Raw genomic sequence first — 17,353 nt, 5'->3', positions numbered from 1 at the left:
CTTTTTAATTCTAAACATTATTTTCCTTAGAGCCAGTACATAACTGCACATGTTCTTGGTCTCTCATCATGATTCTTCCATCATGGACACTAATAAACATCTTTGATGTTGCCATGAAAGGTCTTCCAAGAATCATTGCAATCCTCTCCTCATCTTCCATGCCCATGACTATAAAACCAGCCAAAAATTCTAGCTGCTCCACACGCACAACCACATTTTCCACCATATCAAGTAGTGTTTTAGTGGAACCATCCGCCACCGTCACAGTAAGATTAGATGGTTTTAATGTTAGCCCTCCAATTTTCCTGAAGAAACGCTTGGGCATCATGTTAATGCTAGATCTAGAATCTATCACGGCTCCTCCTATATCAACATCATTCACAATACATGAAAGAGTCAAACAACCTAGATCTTTTACTTTGGGCGGATAATTCTTCTTTGGAAGTTGAATATCAAATTCCTGCTCCTCTTCATCTTCATCCAAATCTATTGTATTTCCAAGATGATATTTCATTCTTTCAGCATATGCAGGAATCTCTTTACTGAAGGCACTATAGTCACTTGATTAAAGATTTCCCTAATCTGCTCATTCTGATTGAATCTTGCTTCCTCTTATTCCTCACCTTCACTATTATCTAGTTCAACAATTTTTTTTCCCTCTTCTTCCTCGTCACTACTTCCAATCTCCACATCTTCCCTTTTAGCCTTTCTTTTACTCCTTGAAACAACAACTTTGCATTCCTCTTTAGGGTTAACATCAATGTTAGCCCTAAATTGGTTCTTCTCAATGGTTTCTACCCTTTTTGACAACTGACCCATTTGCATCTCCAGGGATCTGAAACTAGCTTGATCACTTGCATTATTAGACTCATACACCTTTAGGAATTTGTCAAATCTCGCATTTAAGTCCCTAACAACTTCTGTCAAGTGAGTATCCTGTTGCCACATAGGTGAGGGTTGTTGCGGCCTGAAACCACCTGTTTTCCCTGATGAGTTGTTATGTGTCTGACCAATACTAGGATGGTTCTTCCAACCTTGGCTAGAATTTCCTTGGTTGAAGTTCCCTTGCCTGTACTGGAACTGATTCCCCATGTAATTGGCTTCCTACTGCATGACCTCAATCAAAGCACATTGACCATTGATATGGTCGCCACCGCAAAAATCACATAGTTGTTGTGTTTGGGAGACATTACGCATCTCCTTAGGAAGCTGTGAAATAATCTTTGTCAAGTTGTCTAGATTTTGAGTCAGAAGATGGTTTTGAGCTAGCATGGCATCATCTGCGACTCCTCTCTTTTGTATAGGTACGCTCCTTTCATTGACTGTTTCCTGCTCATTAGCAGCCATACTCTATATCAAGTCATAAGCTTCATCTTCAGTCTTCTGTTTGATATCACCTCTAGCTGAGGCATCCAACATCATCTTAGACTGCATGTTCAGTCCACCTAGAGTAACGACCTAGAGTCTCTTCCATGCCTTGCTTGAATGATGAGATCTCCAGTCTTCCCTGAGTAACTTTAGACTGTGGGAAATATTTGTTGACAAACTTTGTAGCCACAGTCTCCCATGTTGTAAACGTCCCTTCAAGGAAAGAATTCAACCACGTCTTAGCATTGCCCCCCAATGAGAACGGGAACAAGCTAAGCTTTACTCTCTCGTCTGATACACCTGCTATCTTCATTGTGTTGCAGATTTCACTAAACATCGTCAAATGGTCATATGGGTTCCTATTTGACAATCCGTGAAACTAGTTACTTTGCACCAGGTGTATAAGCGCTGGATTCATCACCATATTAGTCGTTTGATCCGTAGGCATGGCTATGCTGTTAAAAGGGAAAGGGCCAACAACATTAGACTGATCTGCAAGAGTGCGTCTTGGAGGAGTTTGTCCAGCCATCTCTTCTGCTCTTCGACTAGTGAAGGTGATAGTAATATGTTAAGAGAACGAAACAAATCCCTAGATAGGCGTCTGACTCTCCTTCTTCCCCTTGTCTCACTTAAGCCTTCAAGAAGATGTTGCGTATTCTTCTTGCTCCTAGTATATCTAGTCTCCTGCTGCATGCACAAGAAACACAAACCCTAGTAGCACTTTTATATAAAAACAAAAATAAAACAAAAACACAATATATGCAATCAAGTCAAATTTAATCAAGTTACACACTAGATAAGTTAAACCACGAGTCCCCGGCAACGGCGCCAAAAACTTGTTAAGTCCCTGACAAGTGTACCAGATCGTTATCAAGTAATATAAAATGGGTAAGTCCAAGTATCGTTTCCCAAAGGACTCTTAGGCCTTAACTTTTGTGTAACTTAATTGCGTAAGAGTTGAGAAGAAATTGATTTTAAGTTGTTAAATGCAAAAACAAAAGTAAACATGCAAATGCAGTGAATCAATGGTTGAGGAAAAATTATGGATGAATGGTGTTGTTGGAGTTTACAATTTCATCTTATCCACCCTCATATATCTACTCTTCTTATTGAATTCACTTATTTATCATATTGCCATGCAAACTTTCTTGGTTTACCCTTAACCCAATCCCTTGGCGAAAAGAACCTATTACTAATTACCGGCTTGCTATCCCTAGCCTCCCCTAGTAACTAATAATGCATAATAAACGGAAGCAAAATTCAATTGATCGTCCTACCCCTATCCCTAGGCGGTATTAGCATAATCAAGGAATTCCCCCCTAGTTCATGACATTACTGTACGTTCCCGTATCATTAAAGACAAACAACATTTACTGAATGAGTTAAACGATAAAAGCATAAAATACAGGTAAGGAACCCAACAATTGATAAATCAAGCATATGCAAGCATATGAATTAAATAAGAATTTGGATATATGAGAATTTCAAAAGATTACATTGTTCCCCAACAACAAAGGGTTTAGTTCACCATTACCATGGTGAAACTAGATGAAATACAATGGCAGAATGAAAGAATAAACCCTAGATTGAGTAGTTTGGAGCCTAAGCATCCAAAGAACTGCCTCCAAGGTGTGTAGAGTTGCTGTGGATGTTTCCCTCTGCCAAAGATTAAGGTTTCAAGTTGTATTGGGCTATTTATAACACAGAAAAATAATAGAATTTAAGCCCAAGCCCAGCAGACAACCGCTCAACACCTAATTTAACTGCTCAGCGGTTTGCCTCTAATCGTTCAACCGCACAACGCCCTATTTGACCGCTCAACGGTTTGCCTCTAATCGCACTAGGCGCTCAACGGTCCATTCTGGCACTCGGTGGTTCCTTTGGCTCTTCTTTTCATCCTTTTTCTTCATCTTTCACGAGCACAAGTCCACCTTACTTCACTTCCATCTTCAAATCTCTTCAAAACCCTGCAAAACAATGTAAAACCAAGCATAATACCTTTGAAACCAACTTTTGACTCCTAATGACTCAACTAATTGTTTTACTTGATTTTAAGCTCATTCTAAGCCATAAAAAGTGTGTTTTAATATCAAATTTAAGCATGAAAATAACGGTTTTTTGACCGTTATCACTTATACATTCCAATCACTCAAGAACGAAGGGAAACTCACACATTGCACTTCAAAAATAAATCTCCCCATAACAAAAGAACCATGCATCTCAACATTTACCTGATCAGTACACCCATATATTTACCTACTCTATTAACGTTTAAACCTTCCATCTGTAACAGACAATATACTCCTTAACCATCATTAAATACTTAACACTCAAAGTAAAAAAATAAGATCCCATCCATGACAGCCCCTTGTACCCCTCTGCAACAAAATATTCACCAATCTCTTCTTTATAAAAAAAAAATATATGCCTATATTCACGTGCCTACACATCTTCCATCTTGTTTTATTTCTCTTTTTAAACCACTGTATACTAACCTTTATAAGCATTCAACATTCTCATATTCTTCCTTTATTACACACTTCCTAGAACACATCCCATCATGAAAATAAATTCTAATAATCTCTTCTTTCCTTTACAATTCGAGATTAATACACAACAGCCGAACCTAAATTACCATTACCCTCTCTCAATTTCTTCACTCATAAAACAAAAGGAAAGCTATAATAGATGCTCAATCCTAAGTGAGATTTAGGTAGAGTAACTTTTAATAGAAATAACCTAGTTTGTAAAACCCGCCCCTCAATATATTTTCGAATAAGGAAACCCCAAGTAAAGCCTCTCACTCCCTTCCTCTCTCTTCATTCAAGATTATCCTCACTTAAAACTTTCTCCTATACACCGTTACGTAAAATATTCCCTCTACATGAAAAACACTCTACCCAAAACCTCATATGTCACTCATGCTTTTCCCAAGAGAAGATTAAAACCTTCACCATCAATAGTTTCGGTCTACCTAAGGTAGAACTGTGTCTCCAACTCAGAGTTACAATGAAACAAGAACTTTCATCCCTAAAACCTTCCTCACACTAGTGCAAAAACGCTGATTAACGTCAGTTATTTTGGGCTTTTATGGAAGAGCAAACCCTAGAAAAGATGAAAAGGAGCCTAAGCATCCAAGAGATCCTCTCCATAGAGCAATTGACATATGAAAATAAAGGGCGTAATTCGGTCCAAATTGACATATGAAAATAACTGTTTTTCAACCTTCATCACCAGGTTCGTTTTTGGGTTGAAATGATCAAAAGAAATTCACTAGACGCTGCTTTTTTCTGGGACGCAGCTAGCAGAGGAAGAATGTGTTACTACATTACCCCAAGAAAGGAACAAAACTGCACTAAAACACAACACAAAGAAAACAATTTTTAATCAGTTGAACCATAAGATAATCGATGAAAGACTAAACAAAGTTTAAACGGTAAGCATAAAAAAAAACCACGTACATGGGATACCGTAAGAGAGAAAAAGAAGAAGAGGCAGACGATATAGAAATCAGAAACAACAACGGAATGTCGCAAGAGAGAGAAAGAAGAGGTGTCGCAAGCGAGAAAAGGAAGAGGACGCAAGAGAAAATGGAGAAGAGGAAGACGATATCAGAAATTGAATGTCGCAAAGAGTTTGCGATTGTATTTAAAATGAAATTGGGCGTCGATTGCTCCAAACACTGATGTCTATATTCACATAGACGTCGGTTATCTAACTAATATGACGTCCAAGTTAACATTTCAACTGACCTTTTGAATACCATTAGACGTTGGTGTCTAGGGGAGCTGACATCTAGAAAAGCTGAAATGATTGACGTTTGATTTCCTGTCAGGGATGTTGACGATAGTTGTGATGGGGCATCGACGTCTATAATGATGAACATAATTACTTACAGGCACATAAACGTCGATGCCCCTTCTACACGACGTCTATGGCCCTCGAGTTTGATGAACCTAATTAATTACAGGCATATAAACGTCGCTTCCACTGAACCTCGATGTCTAAAATGAAGATTTTTTGTCTTCCCACCTTCCATTCAGGTCGTAGACGTCGCCTTTTGACTACGCAACGTCTAAGCTCCTGAGAATTAGGTGAAGAGCATTAATTGCAGCCCCATAGACGTCGACCCAATGAACATTGATGTCAATGGACTGTCTTCTCACCTACCCCAGACCATTAGACGTCGGTTTGCGTCAATGTGGACGTCTACAGTGTAAACGACGTCACCTTAACCTAAAACTGACGTCTAGGTTACGAAGCTATTTACAATAATGTCACCGTCCACTCATATACGTCGGGTTACCAATAAACCGACGTCTATTGGGTGACGTTAAACAGCGTTTTTGTACTAGTGTCCACGTAGTGCACATTGAGTGAAGTTCAGCACCAAAGTAGTTCAAAACGGAAAGTAGTTTCATGCTAATGATCAACCAAAACACAACATACAAACCTTATGTAAACGAGATAAATCAAGTTACTCCCCTTACCTGGTTTTCCAATGGATTCCTAAAGATCTTTTGCTTCCCAACGAGCTCCAAACACGTTCCTCCTACAAGGTTGGTCTCCAAACTCTCTATTCTCATTTACCCCACGCTCACGATTTGGTATGGGAAAGATTTGATCTCACTCTCTCTCATAGACTCTCACTCTTGTTGCTGCTAAAAGAAAATTTGTTAATGTTTTCCCCTTTACTCAGACGGTCTCAATGCATCTTCCCCAGCCTAAGTTTACCCTAAGGAATTTAAAACTCCCTCGTAACACCCTGACCCAAAGATATCTCCGTAATTCTCTCAAAATATCTCAACTAAAGTGGACTCACAATTTCCACTCTTAACTTCTTTTTCTAAAAGAAATAATCCCAACTTAACAGTTATAACCCAGTCTTCAGATGTATTAATTGTGCCCATATTAATTTAAGAAAAAAAAAGGGTTAAATATGTTTTTAGTCCCTATACTTTGGGGCGATTTTGGTTTTAGTCCCTCTTTCAAACTAAGGTACAATTTAGTCCTTCAACTTTAGAAAACTCTGGTTTTAGTCCTTTTTACCAAATTTTTTTAACTTTATTTGTTGTTTCAAGCACGTTTCATTATAGCATTTGGATTGTTTACACTGTTTGATACATTTTTGCTTCAATGTTAACTGAGAAACGTGTTTGAAACAGCAAAAAGTTAAAAAAATTTGATAAAAAGGACTAAAACCAGAGTTTTCTAAAGTTGAAGGACTAAATTGTACCTTAGTTTGAAAGAGGAACTAAAACCAAAATCGTCCCAAAGTATAGGAACTAAAAACATATTTAACCAAACAAAAAATAGAAACCCCTTGCTGGAAGTTTAAAAGACAAAAATGCCACCAAGCTACACGTTTCTCTCTCATCTAAAAGTCATGAAAAACGAATTAATAATTGCACTCTCTTTATCCAACAATCAATGGCAATTAATGACCATAAGCACACACCATTTTACCATTTCCTTTTTTTGAAATAGTACTGCAAATATTATTATTCAACTATTATCACATGCATTTTCAAAATATTTATAAAATAATAATATCAATTATTTTTCATTCATCTTCTTAATACCATCTTCAAATCAATACACATCATCATAAATTATTTTGTACCACAAAATATAATCATAAAATAAAAGATATTCTCATTTTATACGGGTCTTACATCAAAGCCAAAAGTCAGTTCAACTCACACTCCACTACGTCCAAATACTCAATTATGATAAAATATCACTCAACATTCAGTTGTGAGCAAAAGCTCTTTCAACACATGCCTAACTTGAGTGTCGAAGTGCCTTTTGCAGGTACCAAGCAAGAGTTCAATCGAGCGGTCAAGAATTGAAGCCGAACGGTTTAGATTGAAAGTAAGCGATCTCGACTAAAGGCAAGCGGCTCAGACGATCCAGGCAAACGGCTTAGATAATCCAGGCGTTCGGAAGCAAGGAAAACACGTTAAAAGGGTACCTCTCTTTGTCCTACAAAATATCTACCAAAACACTTTTATATTTTAAATCCAGAAAAATTCTAAAACAAAAATTTTGAAATATAAAAAAAAAAACTAAAACAAATATTTGCCTATTCGGAAATACTTTACAAAACACAAGTACCTTTTAAATATCCAATCTAGAAAATATTGAAAAAAAAAAGGATTTTATTATAATTTTAGTAAGAGGTACTTTTGGAATTTCATATTTTATGGGAGTGCAAAAAGAAAAATGGGAGAACAAAAAAAAACACTCCTCTCATGAATAGGCCAGGTCATTTCTTTCTGCATTCCTATAGTTTCAATGTGCACCCTTATAAAAGGGTGTAAAAAATTTCAATGTGCACCCTTATAAAAGGGTGTAAAAAATGCTTTCTCCCTTCGTTATCACCTCCATGTTAAAAACACATTTTTTACTGTATAATCTATACATTTCTTTAATAAAAAATTACTTTTCAATTATATATTCTAAAAGCTGTTTTCTTTTTGTAAAACATTACATCAAAATTACATAATATGAAAGAAAAAATATATATATCAATTAAAAGACATTTCTTTTAAAGGAAAGATGAGAATTTAATATAGAATGCACAAGAAAAACATGAAAATTAAATAAGAAATCTTTTTAGGTGAGTTTGGCTTATGTATTCAATCTACTAGCTCGACTAAGAATTTTTCCTTTTTAATAGCATTTGCATATAACAATATTATGCGATGTCTCTCTCATAATTGTTTTTAATATTATGGAATATTCATTCTAAAAATGTGATATATATTGGTACAATTGGTTTAAGAAAAAACAGAACACGTGTATATAAAGTGTTATAAAGTATACCTTCAAATTATTTTTAAATATATTTCAAAACAAATATTTTAGTTACGAAACAGACACTTTGAAAATATATTATTTTTGTTATTGAAAAAGTTTAGGAATACATTTAGTTTATCAAAATGTTAATAATACATTATTTGTTTCTAATAGCATATTTCTCAATTATTTTGAATGGACCACGAAATATATATTCTGGATCTATGATATTTTGTTTATAAAATAATGGTGCTATCGAAGAACAATACCAATCGATATGTCCAAATTATTTCTTTGATAACATTTAAAATACCATTTGGTAATCTAAAATAAGAACAAAAAAATAATAGGCTAGCGTTATGTCAAGACAAATTAGCATGTTGGATCAATAAATTTACTTTTTAAATCAGAAAAATGAAAACAAAAAAAATGTATTATTTTAGGCTTTTATTTCATTTTTTTTTTGTGCAAAAGAAATGATAAGGTTAAGATCCAATATATGTGTTTGGAAATTATAATAAAGGTGGAGTTTTGTATTGAACAACTTGCTTTTCATATTAGTATTAGATATTAATCAGTTAGAAACAACAGATAAAATAATTTACTGGAAGAAAATTAGAGGTACATATGAAAAAGATATTAATTACGAATAACTTAAATTTATATTCTTCAATATTTTTTTTGTTTTGTATTTATTTTTATTTTTTAATATTATTCTTTAGTTGTATAGGTTCATAAGTCATCTATTAAACAAACAAGCTTGTTTTTTTTTTCAAGTATTTAACCTTGCATCTTGATACTTTCTTATATTATTTCTACGACATAAAAAGAAATATTAAAATTTTCATCTTAAAATAGCTTATAACGAAATAACTTATAACAATATCATTTCATTTGTATTTATAAGACATATTATTCTATTTGTTATATATACACTGTTAGTAAATAATTTATTAATATATAGTCCTACGCATAGCATGATGAAGGTGTGCTGAAAGACTTAAAATAATTAAAAATAAAACTAATTTAAGTATATATGTAATTGTATATCTTATTTTACAAATTAATTTTTAAAATTGAGTTAAATTTAAAATTCAATTCTTATTATTAATAAAATAAGAAGTTATAAGGTTGATAAAAAAAATATATTTTCCTCAAATTAATTAATTTATATATATAGTATTATTATAATTATATGAAAAAATAATCATTGTACAGTAAGGATCGAGACGGACGGCCACAAAGAGAATCAAGACGGCCGGCGTACAACGAAACCCTAAGGAAAACAATAGTGGAGTCTGGTCTCGGCGACCGGATGTAATCTCTGAGAAAAACCTTGAAGAGTCCACATGAAGTCTTATCGTCATAAGATAACCCCGCACTCTCCATGCTCACAAAAAATATTCTTCGAAAAAATACTGAGAGACGAAACGTCTGGTATGACCAAGGCGTTGAATCCTCAAGTTGCCGTACGGGCGGACCGTTCGAACGTCTGATATGACCAACGATTAGCGATGGACGCTCGCATAAAGGAGCTGATCCAATGCCGGTTTGAACGGATCCTTCTCCAAAGCTGTCGTGACGGACGGCGAACACGTCTGGCCGAGGATGAAAATTAGAATTTGGTAAGATTTCAGGATTAAGGTAAAACCATATTAACTATAACAGGCCTATTATTGGGCCGTGATTAAGGTTTTGTTAATCATTGGCCCATGAGGAAAACTATAAATATGAGTCTAGGGTCAAAGGTAGGTGGTTCCATTGAATGCACATTTACTTCATTTTCTCTCTCTATCTCTACCTTTTCATCCCATTATTAATACTGACTTGAGCGTTGGAGTGCCATTAACAAGTATCCGGCGGGATTCAACGGACGTGAGCATTCATCAGAAGAAGACTCGACAAAGGAAGTAGGAGATCGGACGATTTACGACTGAAGAATGTGTAGGAAGACTAGAGAGACCTTCCCCACCAAAACAATCATAATAATAAATATACCTAAAACAATTAATGATGATAATGTGATCATTATAAAATAAATAAATATAAACAAAAAATTTCAAAAGAATTTTCATAAAATATAAAGATATTATTATATATCACAAAGATTAATTTTACAATCTCAATTTTTTAATCAGACAAACAAAGAAGAAAAAAATATTGAACATAAATTAAAAAATTTTAGAAAAATGATTCTTAAAGTAATTATATGTTTTAAAATAATAAAACTTCCTTTTATAATAAAATTATTTATATTAAAATTTTTTAATTTTTAAATAATCGAGTCGTATTATTTTTAAATCATTATTACTTTTAAACTAGTAATTTTTAGGTCTTTATAATGATCAATTCAAAATTATATTTTAAATTATACAATTTAAAATATTTATAGAATACATATTGAGTAATTTACAATATAGCTGTAAATTGTATAATTTATAATATAATTTCAAATTATGTAACCATGAAATATAGCTTTAGATTACATAATCTAAATTATAATTCTTATTGTGTTGAATAATTTAAAATGTAGTTCTAAAAAGTTATTATGATTACTTAATATATAAATCACTACTCAAATAATAATTACAATTTTAAGCAATAAATTCAAAATGTATTATTGGATAATTTTTATTAAACCTATCCTATACACTTACTGTAGAAGGTGTTCAGGGGTTGGAAATGATGTGAGAATTTTTATTTAAAACTAAGCACGGATATTTTAATAATAAATGTGTGAGGGTGGAAAAAGAAATTTTCTTTTCGGCCCAACGCAGACGATCTAAAACGAGCCCAACAATCATGTTTTGCCAACACTTTTATAATTTATTTGATTATTCTAGAAATTTTTAACATAAAATTAAAGGTATTTAGATATTATTTAAAGTGGCACTAGAATTTATAACAAATTATTTTTTTCTTAATTAAATTATAAACACTTTATAAAGTTTAGATATTTTTAATTAATAAAAATGTTCATTTTATTAAGTATTTAAAATATCTTTTATGTTATGTTAAATATCTTATTTAGTTAATTTTATTGTTAATGGCATTATGTGATTATTACTTCAGTTTTTTTCTCTTTTCTCCCCGATTAACTTATACATTTCTTCTCAAATTTTCTTCAATCAATTAGTCAATTTACTCTTAAAAAAGGAAAAAACGAATTAACTGATAAGTTGAAGAAAATTAAAATGATAATAAGCAATTGAAAAGTTGATCATTGAATTAAAGATGATATGACAAAAATAACGGCCGTGTTCTATTGGAAAAGAAAAAGAATTTAATTATTTTTTTTTCAATGAAAAAAAATATGCACCTAATAAAACACAATATTTTTTTCACTCAAATTTATGAAACATTTAAAATTTAATTAAATCTTTTTATTTGCATCTCTATATTCTAATAAAAATTCTTATTTATCAACCTTTAACAATAATTTTTAATTTTAATAAAGCAATTTATCTTTAAAAAATATAAAGGACACAAAATAAATAAAAAATTTAAAAATATTTTCACTTACAAATATATTTTACCTTTAAATTAGAAAAGCATATATTAAAAATTTACTTGATAAATCAACCTAGTAAATTTTACAATAATTTAATGAGTGAAAAGGTTTTACTATCTCAAAGAAGATCAAATTATTATTTTGGTTCATATGTAATAAATGATTTAATCTTAATAGGATATGTGTGTCTAGATTGATTGTAAAGTCAAGCTAGGATCTTCATAAAATCTTCCGTTTTGGATAATCTTTATGAGTATCTGGTTTCTCTTATTATTTTATGTTGGATGTTGTCTACTCCTTTTCTTTTCCAAATTCAATGAGAATTGTGTAAATCTGTTTTGGTGTCTTATCCTTTTGTTTTTATTGTTTGAAGTTGTGTCATTCTCTTGATGCCTTTTGAAATGTTCCTTGTTTTGAGTATTGATTTTTGCCATGAGCGCAAAAGACTAAGTGTGATCTATTTTGATGAATCATTATTTTGTACTATTCACTTAGCTTTTTGCACCGAATTGTATTATTGAATTGTATTTAATTCTCCATTTTTGTTTCATTTTCACTATTTGGGCTTAATTTCAAGAGTAATTCTAAATTTAATTAATTTGAATTATTTGGGTTTAATTATTCCAATTATTATTTGTAGGACAATCTTCGAAACATATTTTGGGACAACAAGAGTATGGTCACGTCAATAATTGTATTTAATTTCATTTTGTAATTGTAATTATGTTAGTTTTGGACATATTTGACTTTTGGGCCTATTTTTAGTCAATTTTAGGAGAAGCTCATACTAAGGGCAAAATTATAATTTGGTGTTTATAAACCTCAAAATAAGAATTGGGAATTCTCATCTTTCTCATTCTTGTTTTCTAGGTTTTGGTGCATCCCTCTGCCCTTTCCCACCCCCCCTCCCCCCTTCCCCTTTGGGGGGTTTAAGTTCATTTTCATTTTCTCCATTGTTGTATTGAATCTATTTCATTTTCAATTGCAATTTTGATTTTCGTTTCATGTTCTTCAAGATTAAATCTGCCTACGTACTTCTTCAAGTAGATGTTCTTGACAATCATGAATCATACACATCACTTTAAGAGGATCAACAGAGTATCAATGAAGCCATATGTAATTCCACCTAGATTGCTTGGTATTGAAAGAAGACCACTAAAGATGAAAAGGATTAAGCTAATCAAGGATGTACGCCTTATTCCCACTCGTCCAGTCTTGGCTTATCCCAGAAAGACTTGGAATTCAGATTATGAAACAAACTTCAACGAGTCAGATGCCTATCTTTATTGGCAACAAAAATATTTTGCCACTACAGATGCATCAAGGCCAAACCATGTGTCATCTAGTAATAACCTTTCTAAGGATGACAATGAAAGTCTTATTTTTCCCAACATGCGTGTAAAACCCCAAAAACTGGTATTTTAGAAGTGCTGGTAGTTTAAAAATAGTGAGACTCCATTATTTTAATATTAAATGGTTTATTTATAAATAGTTTTGTTATAAAGGAGTTTCATTATTTCAAAACGTACCATCTCTCTAGAAACCATTTTTCTAGAGTGCTTTGCCTTCTCTCTAAAAATTCTAACTCCTCGATCATATGTTTGACAATCAGGAAGCTCCTAGGAGATCACGACGGAGTAATCTTAAGATATATCCCATCAATTTCTATAATAGAGCAAGTAAGTTTTGACTCATTTTTCCTTTTCATTCTTAGTTTGAGATCATGCGTAGTGATCTGTGTTGCATGTGTCTTCAGTTATCTTTCCTAATTTCTTTTCCCTCTAAGGTCCTAAGGACTCATTCTGTTATCAATTCATTGTTTTATAAGAGTTCCTTGTGCGGGAAGCAAAGGGTGTTCATTCTTAGAGTTTAGTGGCGTTAGTGTAAGGTAAGGGATACTAGTGTTATATATCTTGTGATGAAATGATTGTTTGGTAGTTTGTGAAATTGATGTACATTGTTAAATTTTTGTAAAATGTTTGTTTATGAATTTTGAAGTGTTTTAGAAGATGAATTATGGTTGTGTATTTGTGTTTGATCTCATGATTGTTGGTGAACTTGTATGATTTTGTGTTAAACTTCAAATCTTATGATGGATGGTGCTATTGAGATGTGTAAGAGTGTTGTTTTGGGTTAAACATGGAGAGGAATTGAACTAACTTGAATGGTAAGTGTTTTTGGTCAAAAATTGAGGGTTTTGATATTTGAGATTTTTACTTGGGGGTTAGAATGAGTAAATCCAATTTTAGAGTATGTTTAGAGGTGAATTAAGACTTGTTCGAGTAGTTAATTAGTTGAAATTTGATCTAGAAATAGTTAGTAGTACTTTGATGATGTTTTGGTTGGTTTTGAGTTCAAATTATGCGGTCTTGAGGAATGAAACTTTGAAGTAATGATCAAATGAGAGAATATGTGTTTTTGGGGATATTTTATGGTTATTTGAAACTTGTCTAGGCTCTTAGTGAAGAGAAATATCAGGTAAAGTGAATTAATAACTAAAATATTGAGTTTTGTTTGGTTTTAGGTTTAATTTTAGGGGTTTTAACTTGTGAGATTTCAAATTTGAAGTTTTGGTCTATATGTGATGATTTGTAATTTGTTATTGGGTTAATTAGAAATTGTTCAAGTGGTTAGCTTTTTTTGGATCGCAAGCTAAAAGATTTTCAATGCAGCGAAAACTTAATCGAGTAAGCACAAAAAGAAATCAATTGAATAAAAGAGAATATGATGGAAACACGTCCAATCATCATGCCAGGACAACTTTCCTCAAATCAAAGTGGCAGCGGAATAAAGAATGAAGCAATGAAGGTTGGTGCCTGTAAGGTGTTTGATGAAAGTATAAATGAAAGTATGGTGTGTGTTTGGAGCCTCTAAGCTCAGAAAGCCTTCCTACTAAGGAAGGAAGCTAGAGGTATCTGAATTAGAAATTCAGAGGGGACTAAAGGATATAAGAGGTTGAGCAAGCAATTATGTATCATTTCATTACATCCAAAAGTGAAAATATGCAATGGAGAGGCCCTCTTATTTATAAGTGAAAATGGGCCTCAAATATGGTCCAAATTCCCTAAAAAATTCAAATGAAAGTCGAGCTTGGAGGCCAAGCTAGCTGGATCACGGAAGGCATGCTGAGTCACATGGAAAATGCATAAAAAACGTGTAGAATGCAGCTCCGCTGGCGCGGAGCGGCATATGACTAACGCTGAGCGCTACCAGTGCTGCCAACTTGAAAAGCTTCCAAAATTCTAGTTGGCTAGTCCATGGTTCCTGACTTTATTAGATCCTACAAAACACATATAAGCATATTAAAAAGAATCCCTCTAAGACTTAGGGAAAGAAAATCAAGAAAGAGCTTCTAAAAGTCCTTCTCCAACTTCCCTTTCTTAGCCTTAGCTTAAGTTGGTACTCCTTTGAATGGAAAGCCCTAAATGGGTTTCCATCATACCCTCCCTCTTGAAAAATGATATGTCCTCAAATCGGGAAGATATAAAGAAGCACAACTTCGATTTGTCACTTTCCACCTGGATAAAAAATATATCTTCAATAAGCACTAGTGCAAAAACAACCTATTACGTCATATATTTTTGGCCTTCAACGACGCAACTGCTTGTGACGTTATAGTGGGTGATGAAAATTTACGTCGAATATTAACGGGTGACGTTAATCGAACTCGTTTACGTTGAATACAAAGGTAATTGACATAAGGTAATGTCTTTTATGCAAATCGACGTTAAGGTACGTCATATAGAATAGAGTTAGACGTCCAATATTTGAATAAATATTTATTTTTAAAGAAAGAATTTTTGTCAAATGATCAGGGGAACTGACGTAATGTTGACGTCGAAGTAGAAGATTAATGACATAATATTCACGTCGAAGTGCAAATTTGAGGTCAATTTTTAAATAAACATTTATATTTAAAGGAATATTTGACTTCAGTTATAAGGTGATTGATGTAAGGTTGATGTCGAACATGTTTACAGTCGACGTTACTATCGTTGAGCCATAGAGATCCTCGCCCAACATTTTATTATTATCGTTATCCACTGCATTATATGAAAACTCATCGCCTTGATTGATGTTAGGATACATATATTAACGTCCGACAGTGTATAAAATGACGTTACCTTCAGTGTTTTTTTTATTAAATTCCGTTTGTTTTAGCTCATTTAACCAAACGTGAAATACAGAAACCAGTTTTCTAATTCCTAAATGCCCAGAATTAATTAATTTAAACTATCCTATCATCAATTCATCAATTCCAATTAAATAGCAAAACTTAAAAGAACCCACTTTTCCATTCATCTATTCTACATAATCTATTGACAATATACATCTATTCACGGTTAAAAAGATGCACAAGTAAGCAAATGCTACTATCATGAAAGGAAAAACCTAAAACTATAGTCATTTAAAATGTTTATTCAAATATCCTGCCCATTCATCTCTTATCGTATTTATTACTTCATTGGACAATGGAGAAGTAGTGTTGAATTGCTGCAAAATCAAGCAAGGAAACTTTACAATTATATTCATTTTAATATCAAAATTTTATTGATATTTGTAAGATTTTCAAATGTAAATTTTTACCTCAGTCCAATCTCCTCTGATTTTTGCTCGGATGATTGCCTTCATCCATGACATGATGTGGTAGCCACATGCCCAGGAATCATTCTACTTATTACACTAAACATGTGAAAGAACTTAGTCAAATGTAATGGTTTAAAATTGACTACGAAAATTAAAGGTTAAAGATCAACGAATTCCAACCTTAGGATATATAATATCAATTTATTGTCCTATGGTCCTAGTCAGAACTCTAAACAAATTTGAAACATTTGACACATTAGAAACATAAGTTGATATATTAATATCATAATGAATTGATAAAAATGAATGTAATACTTAAATTTGGTTGTAGCCGTTGCTTCCAAAGACAAAAGCATACAATGGAATAGTTTCAACAATGGAATCCGTGCCCCTTTCCAAGGTGTCACATGTGAAAGCTTAAATGGAATAGGAATTAAAGTGTGACATTCTCTTTCTTCCAACCACCAACACCGTGTTTTCCCAAGCAATGAACCAAACCTCTCCTCTCAACTAAACCACCGTACAAGCACATTGAAAAGAAAAGGAAGCATCACTTCACTCAAGGGGAAGCAACGACAGCAGCTACAAGGCAAGGAAAAAGAATAACTTCTTCAATTCTTTGACGTGGATGAAGTTCTCCCTTCAAGAAATTGCTAAGCTAAACCCTTGTTTTATTCAATGGGAAACTCCAAAGCAAACAAAAATGCTGCAGCATTGCACAAAATGAAATAGAAAAAGGAAATGTGCTTCTCTCATTCAACCATGAAAAACCTCGAACCACATTCAAGTTCTCCAAGAAAACATTCCAAGCAAAATTCTAATGAAGTCTGACGGTTGGTAGCCAACCAAGGCAGTGAGTTTTTGTTTTAATAAGGGTGGGGTCTACTCTTAAGAAAACCCTAGGGTGGGGTCACACATTCTTGCTATTGGGCTTAGTCTACCTTAACAAAATTTGGCCAAAATTACAACAGTTAATCCAAAAATTTCTACACTACTAAATTACAATTTAATTAATTCTAAAATGTCTTTATGGAGGGTCTTCAATTATTTGGTGTCCTTCCTAATGTCCCAAAATATATCTCCAAA

Source organism: Vigna radiata, unplaced genomic scaffold (assembly GCF_000741045.1).
Source record: "Vigna radiata var. radiata cultivar VC1973A unplaced genomic scaffold, Vradiata_ver6 scaffold_201, whole genome shotgun sequence".
NCBI lineage: Eukaryota > Viridiplantae > Streptophyta > Magnoliopsida > Fabales > Fabaceae > Vigna > Vigna radiata.
This window is presented reverse-complemented; position numbering follows the sequence as displayed.